General features: G+C 42.0%; 1 non-coding gene across 1 annotated transcript; it reads right to left on the bottom strand.

Annotated features, from left to right (window-relative positions):
* Window positions 1–10,609: 10,609 nt before the first annotated feature.
* Window positions 10,610–10,691, bottom strand: TRNAS-GCU (transfer RNA serine (anticodon GCU)). The gene has a single exon. It is a non-coding gene; the product is annotated as a tRNA-Ser (tRNA).
* Between the last annotated feature and the right edge of the window lie 459 nt (window positions 10,692–11,150).

Below are 11,150 nucleotides of genomic sequence, written 5' to 3'. Positions count from 1 at the left end.
GAGTCTGACTGGAGGGGGAGGAGCCCCACGCCATGGCTACGCCAGTGCTCCGAAATGCTGACCTCAGCTCAATTTTCTCAACATAACTTTTCCATGATTTACCCTTCACCTGCTGGCCTCAACTCCCTCCTAAACTGCCCGTCTTATTACAGAAAAAAATATATATAATAATAAGTATAATTCAGGTGAATATATGAAGGTGATGTGGCAAAAACTGTGCCCGTGAGCGAGATTCCTGGTTAATGGACGCCCTGACTCACTCGACCCACCTTTTTGTGGCCTATGGGGCTGATGGCCTGAGTGAGGGAGAGCGGGTTGGTGTGGTGGTGGTGGTGGTGTTGAGGGGGGGGGGTTCTGTTTCCTTCTCTGATTCTTTCTAAGAGTAGTTTGCTGTCTCTTTCTTTCTTTGTCATGTGTCTGTCTCTTTGTGTGTGTTAGGGAGAGGGAGGTACAAAAGAACACCAGATAATGACCACACAGACCAGACAAAACTTAAAATCCAAGCAAGAAAGTCCGTCTCTATTTTCTCTAGAAAATAAGATTATAATTAATGGCGAGTAAATTGAGGCTCTTTCCCCATCCAACCCTCCCTCCGGCATAACAACTTGCAGGGAAAAACTGAGAAGAAGAATTACCCCGAAGGAAAGTAAAATCCTGTTGAGACGTCTCATAGGGTCAACGGAATATACTTTGATCACCCAGTCTACTGCCTGTTATTCTGATCAAGTCAGCCGCATTTATCTCTACTAACACATTAAATTTTTGCTACCCTCGTGCTGGCTGAGTCGAGAGCAGGTGTTATGTTTTGTTAGAATCACACGTGGGCATATGTGTGCGTGCGACTGCGTGTGAGTGCGCTTGCTTGTGCGTGTGTGCATTTATTAACAGAATGCGGTAACTAATGTTTTATTCAATTTTAACCAAATTTGTTGGAAGGGTTCACGGTTCGCCAAGGGGTTGATCTATTAGCAAAAGGTCCAGATCGCAGTGCTAGGTCATAGTTTCAACTAGCAAAGTCATCTTTATTATCCAGATAAGATCAAACACAGTGGCATGGCTAAGCGTAAGGTAAAAACGAAGGGTGTCAGTACTAAAATACTCAACTAAAGGTCACGGACACAGGGCAAGATCAAAGGTCAACTCGTGTGTCTGTGTATGAACAAAATAACTAAAACACTTTTGATCTGGTTTGGATCAAACTTAGTGGAAGCGTTGAGGATCAGCCATGGGATGGACCTGTTGTTTTTGAGGGGGGGTTGTCTGGAGCTGATGGCAGCAAGTATGGGGGAGGGAATGACTTATCCCTTCAACAAGATACGTTTGTTTTTATCTTAAATTAGGTACCATATCACGATTTTCTTTAAATTTTGACAATTAATTCACAGTGGTAGATTATGAATGGAGATATCCCCTTCACTGCGAGAAGCTTCCTCGCTGTTAGTTTGTATTGAATGGAGATAACAAAAACATGAAATTAGAATGGCAGTCAGTAGAGCGCATACCTCCGCCAACAACATGCATGCAATATTCACTGAAAACATTACGAAAATGTCGAAAAACTCCCTATCTAGCAATGTTAAAGAAAAGGGGAAAAAAAATCCTGGATCCGCACCTTTATCCGGATCCGCACCAAAATTTAAAGGAGTGTGTTCTGGGTCAAGGCCCATTCTTCTACCAAGTTTCGTGGAAATCCGTCCGGTAGTTTTTCTGTAATCTTGCTCACAAACCAACCAACTAACCAACAAACAAACGGACAGGGGTGAAAACATAACCTTCTTTGCTGAGGTAACAAAACGTCATCATTTTGAAAGTAGTAAAGGATGGAAGGACAGGTGGAGTGAATTGTGGAGACCTGCACGTTAAGTGGATCCTGGGGTGAACAAAAGCTTACTGCTATATTGAACCGTAAAATGACTGTTTTTTACACTACTTAGTAATGGACGCCTTTAATGGAAACTGTTTTATTGTCTTTTTTATGTCTTAGACGACGAGAGGCCACTGCTGAACAGAATAAACTCGTTTGAAGATGACAAGAATTTCTGTCGTCATGATTAGATTACTGGAGACTATTTTAACCCGCAGGCAATGAGAGATTTTGAGGCAAGTTTGCGTCTGAATCTCTGTATTTCCTGCCAGGCAGTCTGTGATACTGTGATACAAGTGAAGGCTTCTGCAGCATTCAAGACGAGTTGCATGAGCATCTTAAGTGTCTTATTCCACCTAAACCATGTTTCTACACTATGAACGCCATTGATTATTACCTGTGTATCAAATAGACCCATGTGGCTAATGGATGATCCTTAATTTATTAACCTAAGAAATTTGCCATGCAATAAATACTGGGAAAAATTAAGAAGTCTGTGCGCATATAAAAGTCTTTTAGTCATTGGCCCGCCTCATTGTTCTGACAATCCTGGCAATCTTTATCACCCTTTTAAGGAACATTCTAGGTGCCTTTTAAACACATTCTAATCATAGTTTTTTTTTTTTTCTTTTCTTAGCACCCTTCACGTATACCAAGCCATCTGTATGTTATTAATTCATCACCCTACGTAAGAAAAGTGGAAGATATAAGTCAGAAACAGCATAAAAGTGGGGGAACTATCAACATCGTTCCCAGCGAAATGGACCACACAGTCATGCACACAGCCACGCAAGCTCGCGAAATCCTGCCTCTATCTCACAGGCCTAACCACCTCTTAGTTGAATGCTATTTACTTCACAGAAAAACTACACCAACTTGACAATGACACGGATATTACTGAAGAATGAGGTGTGGCTGCTGGTGAGGTGGTGGATTCGTCTTGAGTGTGGATGATGGGTGTTATGGCAATGTGGGTTGTGGATAATGAGTAGGCTTGTCCAAAAGTAAATACACGTTTTGGGTGGTAATACATAAATCTTGAAAACGAGGTGAGGGAAGTGAGGTTACTAAGTGAAAGACAGATGGCAGGGATAGCAGTTTAACTCATTGAATCCACTAATATGTTTTGCATTTTGTTCTTGCTGCCACCAGATGATTTGTTGATTTTTTTTTTTTTTTCACTAAAGTTGAGCATAGCTTTGACATAGCTCTTCAGTACAACATATGTCTTTTAAACTGGATAATATAGTTTGAGCGTAGCTTGAATAATATATGAAAGGCGTGTAGGAATGAGGGATTTAACTCATTGAAATCGCCGACTTTTTTATGTGTTCATATATTTCAACTTATTTACTTATATTCTTACTAACTCAAGCAAGTTATGTTCAGTTTATGGAGGTCATTTAGCAATGAAGGATTTAATGAAGGCGACGTCACCAGACACCAAAGTTTCGCTACTATCATCTGTGATTTTTTTTTTCTAACTTCCAGACGATGTTATTCAGCTTAGGAGAGACTTTTCGAACTGAAGGGATTCGATGCAGTTTCGTTAACCCTTCAGTACTAGAGATTCCCCTTATGTGAAGTATAATCTCTGGGGTCCCAAGAACAAACTGATATATAGAAGAGGTTAAAGATCTAATAAAGTCTGGCATGTAGATAGGAACACAGCCAGGGAGGTTTGGTGGATGGTTGACTGTTAGACCGTAGCTGTGAGGTGAGTGAGTGGATGGTGGGTAATATGGTAGATGATGATGGATGGAGATGGCCGGATAGTAAGAGGGAAGCAAAACACGTAAAACAGGGAGGTGGGAAGGTGGGTGAGGGTGGTGTAGTGTAACCTGTGTGAGTGTCAGGTGCCAAGGGAGTATATAGGAGTTGGCGGGAAGCGAGGTAGGAGGCAGGGGCCATAGGCAATCACCATATTCATCAGCCATTCAGCAGAGGCCATGTTTTTGTGCTGGGCATTGGCATCCTTGGGGAGAAATTATGATGAAGTTGAGAGTCCATTTTTATTTATTTATTTTTTGTTCGCTTAAGGTCGCGTACTGGTTTGCTCTAGAGATTTCTTAACATTTCTCCTTCGACGTTTTATTTTGCCTGTTGTCCCTTCATTATTATTATTTATAGAGTTTTTCAACAAAGATGTGCCCATGTAAATTCTTCTACTTGTGCAGTAGTAATATTATCTCTGGTACAGAAAACTTCGTAATGAACCTCTCTTAGTTATTTCACTGGCATATTAACTGTGATTTCTTTTTTCCCAGTATGAGAGTGTTCTCTACTCTTTTTTTTTGGGGGGGAGGGAGAGTAGGGAATCATATTCCTGTTGACTTTCAAGACATTATAAATCCTTTTCAGCTGGAGGGCACCATATTCACCTAATGGTTGCTACTACCATATGAATAACATTTATTCAGCTTGGAGGAGCACCGTCATAGTGATGGGATTGAGGAATGTTATGTGTAACCTCCAGTATGAAAAGTTTCTCACAGAGAATAAAATAATTTTGAGGTAGCAGAATTTTCTGGAACAAATTTAATTGCGTTGCAGGAAGCAAGGCGAGATAAATAGCTAAGGAAGAATCGTTGCGAAATCTGTTAAGCCAACGAGGATACGGTTGGTACGAGACGAATGATAGTGCTGTGTGGTGGCTGCAGGACTGGCTACCTGAGAAAATGTCAAGCGTGATAACTGATGACTGTATATATGGGTTGTCTATCCAGAGAAAGAAACGAAAACTAACACTAAAATTAAGAGGCATGTACAGCTAGTAGGATAAAATTATGCTTTATGCTTGAAGTGTACATGACAATACAGTGTGTGTGTGTGTGTGTGTGTGTGTGTGTGTGTGTGTGTGTGTGTGTGTGTGTGTGTGTGCCACCGTCCGGTCTAGGATCAATAGATGTTTTCGTTTTGACTAGTCTCCCGCATGTCTAATAACATTTGTTTTCTCGGTGTTGGTTTCGTGCTAATATTCTTCTTTTATTAATTCTCTTCCAGTCTACTATATTTGGCTTCTCCAGCAGCCTATCCCTCATGTCACTGCCTATCTCTGTTTATCTCACAGGAATTGATTTTTGTGATAACAGATCTTGCAATATGTGACTCACTCCCGCTTCAGTTATGCCACATTTTATATGATATGGCGTTGCATTCCATTTTAATGATTTTGGTCGTTTGCCCTTTTACCCCTATTTACCAAACTGCCCACCCACACCCTTTCCTTGTTCACGTTCACCTCTGGCTGCATCCCACGCTTATACCCACACTCGTATCCTGTCTGTCTTCAATTCATCCACACGCACAAGTATATCCTGTGCCCGTACCCCACGGACACCCACTCTACCCTCACTCCCACCCACATCCCAACCCACATCCCCACCCACACCCACATTCTTTCTACCCTCCCCACCATCCATACAGTTTTCCACTCCTCTTCATCCACCCACACCATTTATTATCTTTCTTACCTCTCACTTCTACTCCTTCGTATTCCATCTCCCCCCTCCATCCCTTCCTTTCCTTGTCTTGCGTCCATCTGTGTTTGCCCTTCTGCTTTCCTTCCATTTCATTTTCGATCTCCCCCACTCTTCAGTCCTTCCTTTGTCTACCTCCATCTCTCTTCCTCACCCAAATCATTACACTCATAGTTTGATAACACGAACACACACCCTTCCTTCCGTCCTCCCTTATTTTTAATTTACTCTCGATCCCTCACCCTGCCCACAAACACTGCGAGACCGTTGCTGGCGGGAGGTTGACAGGACGCTCCTGCATAAAAAGGCATCGTCAGTCTGTCAAATCCTTTCTCCTTTTTGAATAATGATCTGGTATAAATTAACTGTTGAGCACATTAAGCTATTTTGTTGTAGGCTACGTGTTTTTTTTTTTTTTTTATATAGTCCTCTACCGGTCAAACCGGTCGGAATCTATAGGTTTGCGCGGTTTCTTCAGTACGTCGGTGCGTCCGTCAGTCCGTCTGCAATTTCGTGTCCGCTCTGTAACTTCCAGATGCATGGACAAATTCTGATATAACTTCACACAATTTTTCCTATACCATGACGGTGTGTCGTGCTCAACAGCCAGCCATCTACTGCCAAGGTAAATTACATATAGCCTATATGGTTATCATCCGGTAGGGGACCTGAGTCACTTGTTTCCTTCTGTATTTCCGTGATATAATCTTACAGTGCTATCTTCCGTCGTTTGTGTCTGCACTACTGCGTACTGAAGTGTTAATATACATGTACAACTGATTTTTTTTTCTTTCTTTTATCCTTACATGTAATGGTTTCATAGTGGCTATTGAAGTCGCTAAACTTTAGCTAGTTTCTTAATCCTCTGACCGTCTAGTGTTTGAAGTGATGCGAGTTCGATCCCAGGCTACGGAACAGTTTTTAACTTGGATTTATTTAAACAGATTGCTTTGATCATTCAAAAGAGCCAGCGACATTTAAAAAAAAACGCCTCCACTAATCTAATGCCAGTGAACCGGTTCTGTATGTGACAGTGCTAGCGTATATTCAATGCGGATGGTAGGTAGTAGTGTCGAAGTAGTGATGTATGCATGTGTGAAGCACGTAGGAGGACTGTTGGGCCTAAGGGAATGGACTGTTAAACCCATGCCCAGAGAAGAAATAAAAGTCAGAGGAAGTTTCCAAGTGATGAGCAAAATCGTCTGGCTTTGGCGAGAGTAAAATATATCAGTCATGGAGCAGGATTTGTGTTTACATTGGGAGACCATTCATCATGGCAGCATGTGTACTTCTGTTCACTTGATGGCAGCTCTCACTGTGTCAGGATCTTGCGCCATTTCCCGTCTCAGTTCCCCGTCCCTTAGGTTTCCACTCATTATGTGGCTGCACAATCTTTGACTACCACCAGTATGTTAGCATTCATTTCGTCCCGTCAGTCATGCTCGGACACCTACTGTAATATACATAAGTGCTAACTGAAAGCCATGTCACCACTGGATAGCCTCTAGCCATATCTCAAGGTCTTATATAATAATGGACAACTTATTATACCCTAAGCAGTTAGCCATAAACCACTGCATTGTGATGCACTAACTTTCCCGTACCCTCCCACCCCCAATTTTTACCCGTTCCCGGAGGGGCTTGGGGACGGGTATTGATTTCACTTGGTTTATCTGTTTGATTGTTTGTCTGTCTGTCTGTCTGTGAACAACTTTACGCGAAAACTACTGGTGCGATTTTGACTAAAATCACAGGGATGATGGGCTATGACCTTCTGGTCACCTGATTAAAGATTGCGCCAAACTGAGCCAAGACCCAGGCTGTAGGCCCCCAAAAATGTAAGAAAAATTGCAAAATGAAATGGTTTTTTCGCCGTAACTCCTTTCAAATTCTTCATATCGACATGAAGTTAAAGCCTAAGGATACAGCTTTCAAATCTGCATCCTATGATATGCATCATTACATCTTGGGGGTCACCTCTCAGTTAGCGGTAGGGGGGTCAATGTCAGGTGGGTCGGGCCAAAAATATTAAATGGGCATAAAATCGTAAATTTTCACCCGATTTACTCGAAATTTGATATGTGACATCTTTGACTAGATATCCTGTTGTGTTTATAAGTCAGCACTAAAATGACTGCCGGGGAAGGGTTAGCTGTGCCTTGGCACCGCTTCTTATACTTATTAATTTATTTTTTTATCAGACACTTTTATTTGGCGGATGAGAGAGAAAGTTTTCGAATTTTGCAAGTAAATATGATCTTCATTTGTCACTTCACTATCAAATATCCTCTGAGCTTATAAAAATAATATTTGGAAACAGAAATAATACCATGATCACACCGTCCTCGAGCGGAAGGTGTTGTAGTCTCAAAATCTACTGCACCGGCTGTTATATTGGTAGTAGATAGTCATAAACCATTACCTCATTAAGCACGTACTTTACTGGACCCTACCTGACAGCAAGAGCAGTCTTCCTAGGAGTACTTCTTTACCTGTTTAATGTGTTTATTTTACCTAACACCTTGTATCGGATGACATTTTTCTTTTCTTTTACTTTTGCTGCCACCAGACGATAATACTTAGCTTGGAAGAGTCCCTTGTTAGTGAAGAGGTTAGTGAAGGTTATATTATGTTATCTGTTCAGGATGAAAAAGTCACTGCTAAGCTGTGTAAAATTGTGTAGAGAGAACAGGAATAAAATAAAAGTCACTGTGCTGAAAGGATTAATGTGCTTGAGTGTTACTGATCTTCAGCATGAGGTAGTAGTATGAATATCGGGTAAAAGACGTCCTTGTAGTACAGAGGTTAACCCTGTAATATAGCCCCAGGACCCACCACTTATACCGTAGTCTTCCTAAATTATACAACCCTCTCACTGGCCCTTAAAACCCGTAAAGCCAGGGCTGACTTAGGCCAGTGAGTTGCTTTCTTGTTTGTATACCTCACACGCCGTGGGTTTTGTGGGATGGGGTAAAACTCAGCACTAATTTTCCACGTTTTCTTACACTGTAGCTCTTACATCAACTTTTTCGCCGTATCTCTCCCTTTCTCCTTCTGCAGATCGTATTCTCTGTTTATATTTAATTATGGAATGAAGTAACGACATCAGCATATACGGTGTCACCCTTAACATTTTTTATTTGTTTTTCTGTGTAGCTGTATTAATGGCGATTTCTCCAATGTTCATCCGATTTCTTAACAGCGTCGCAACATAACATGTAAAAAAGCAACGTGTGCTTATAATTTTGTTCTACTTGTTGTTCTTACTGTTATTAGTCTCAGACTAAGATGGAACCTGAGCCTCTTTTCCCCACAATTAAATTACCTCTTTTGGGGAAGTGTGGCCTCATCCTGGGGAGAGTTGTAAGTCTTTACCACACCCATACCATCCAGTGTATAACATCCATCATCTAGTGTACAGGCAAATCCCACCCTGCCTCCACCCACCACTACTCCAACCCGCCCACCCACTACAACATCCATCACCACTTCACTACTCCCGCACTGCCTCCACCCGCGACCACCCCAATGCCTCACATTCCTCTGCATACACATACGCAGTCCATTTTCTGCACTCTAGCACTGGAATCTGAAGTGAAATCTCTTTCCCACCTACATCACCCGTCATAACGACATCTGTCGTCACAGGGTGTACTCCTCGCGCCGGCCCCACCACGATCCTAGCCCATCACCTGCACCCACTCCAGTCCTTCCACTTTATCCTGCCTCACTAGCTATTTTCTGGTGAAATATGCTTCACTCCTATAGACTTTACTGACTTAGGTGATGCCACATCTCACCACACAGCATATTGCCATACCATACCATGACATATCATACCGTACCGTTCCGTACCACACCATACCCTACCGTACCGTACCGTACCACCCTCTCTCTCCACACCACACAAAATCACTTTCCCACACCTCCTATACCCAGGGCATTAGCCGAAGGGCCCAGACGCTGCCACGTTTTGTATTTTGTACTTTTTTTCCTTCCTACCTCCAAGTTTGTGAGATAAATCTGAATTGCACCTTACCGATCAATCAACATCACTCATCTTCACAATGTATAGCCAGTCATGGCTTACCACCCAACACTTCCCACCCATTCCCATCCCACCCGTTTCCCTCTCATCCATTTTTGCTGTGATGTGATGCATATTTCAGTTAGTTATGGCAAGCAAAGTAGATGCTGACACAACATCAAGTAAATGCTGGTACTCTACAATGCATAGGTGGAATTTTGAACTTTGACCTTACCCTATGACTATGACCTTTGACTGGGTGTTGTCAGAATTTAACTTCTTCATCCTTGGCTTACCTTGAACCCTTCCACCAAATTTGGTCTAAATTGGACAAAACCTTCAAACTACCTTCTCTTTGTGACCTTGAAAGGAACCTACTCTCTTTAAATCTAATTAGCCAAGCCCTTGGTTGGTCCTAAACCCTTCCACCAAGTTTGGTCCAGATCACATCAGAAATTTTTTAATTGTTATGCTCACACAAAAACACATGGGTCAGACATTGACTTTGCCCTGTGACCTTGACCTTATGAGTAATTGTTCTTAGAATCGACCCCCAGCGTTCTTGCCTTCCTCAAGCCTTCCACATTTGGTCAAAATTGGATCAAAACTGTTGAAGTTGATTTTTTTTTTTTTTTTTTTTAACTTGAGGGACGATTCATGTAACGAGGGGGCCATTGAAGGTTACGTTTCTTATCTCCAATACGATAAATGGCCACTAAGTTTATAATAATCATCTGGGGGATGGTGAGAATAGTGAAGATACATCATCACTAAATATGTCATGAGACGAGGATGCTAATAATTTTAAACTCACAAAATGCCAACAGTGGACATGTGGTGATACATCTGTTGTAAATGTGCTGGTGTCAGGAGCCACTAACAGCATATTGTGGCAGCGTGTTCTTTTCTCAGTGTTGGCTGTATTCTCGTTGGCCTTGGGAACTTCCTATCAGTTCTTCTTTTGCGATTTATTCTGCACATTTCGCCTCAATATTCTTATGTATTTATGTTTGTGGTACCAACACTGTTTATATAAGTAACATATACAGATGATACAAAGGTGATGGACGCACAGGTAACGATATTATTTATATAATATGATCCGGCCAAGAGTCCTAAGCAGAGAAGTAATTTGTGCAATCAAGAAGCAGTTACTTTTCCCACGGGCAGATGGTGTGTTTTGTTTGTGTTATTTTAAGTACAGCACAAATACTAAAACATAAAGGGGAAAATATCGTACGACGAGGATGGGATTCGAACCCACGCAGGGAGACCCTATTGGATTAGCAGTCCAACGCCTTAACCTCTCGGCCACCTCGTCTGAGAAAAATGTTGCATTCAGTTTTCCGGCCGATCAGACTCCTGGACAAAGTTTGTTTTTCCTATATCCTTGTTCACCCAGCAGTGCAACAGGAGATTAAAGTGTCAACCAATTCTTGCTGACCGTATTCTAGGAGACGACTGAGACTTACCGCAAACTGGTACTCTAGTGAGGCAGGTGGGAGGTGGGCATCATCCACACATTTGATGCACTGCTACCTTCAGGTAACCACACTGAGTAACAAGCCAAATGTCAAATGTTTTCTTGTAATCCGAGAAACAGTTTACTACGTCAGATGGTGACCATGTAATCAAATGACAGCAGGTGGTCTAGAGTGTTAAGTTTACTACGTCAGATGGTGACCATGTAATCAAATGACGGCAGGTGGTCTAGTGTGTTAAGTTTAATCGGATGAGGGTCGTTAGGGCTTACTCAGAGAAATAAATAGGGTTTATTGTT

This window comes from Coenobita brevimanus, chromosome 114 (assembly GCF_032717465.1).
Source record: "Coenobita brevimanus isolate Jiangsu-jjx chromosome 114, ASM3271746v2, whole genome shotgun sequence".
NCBI classification, from domain to species: Eukaryota; Metazoa; Arthropoda; class Malacostraca; order Decapoda; family Coenobitidae; genus Coenobita; species Coenobita brevimanus.
Note: the sequence above shows the minus strand (reverse complement) of the source record. Positions and strands in the feature narration are given on the sequence as shown.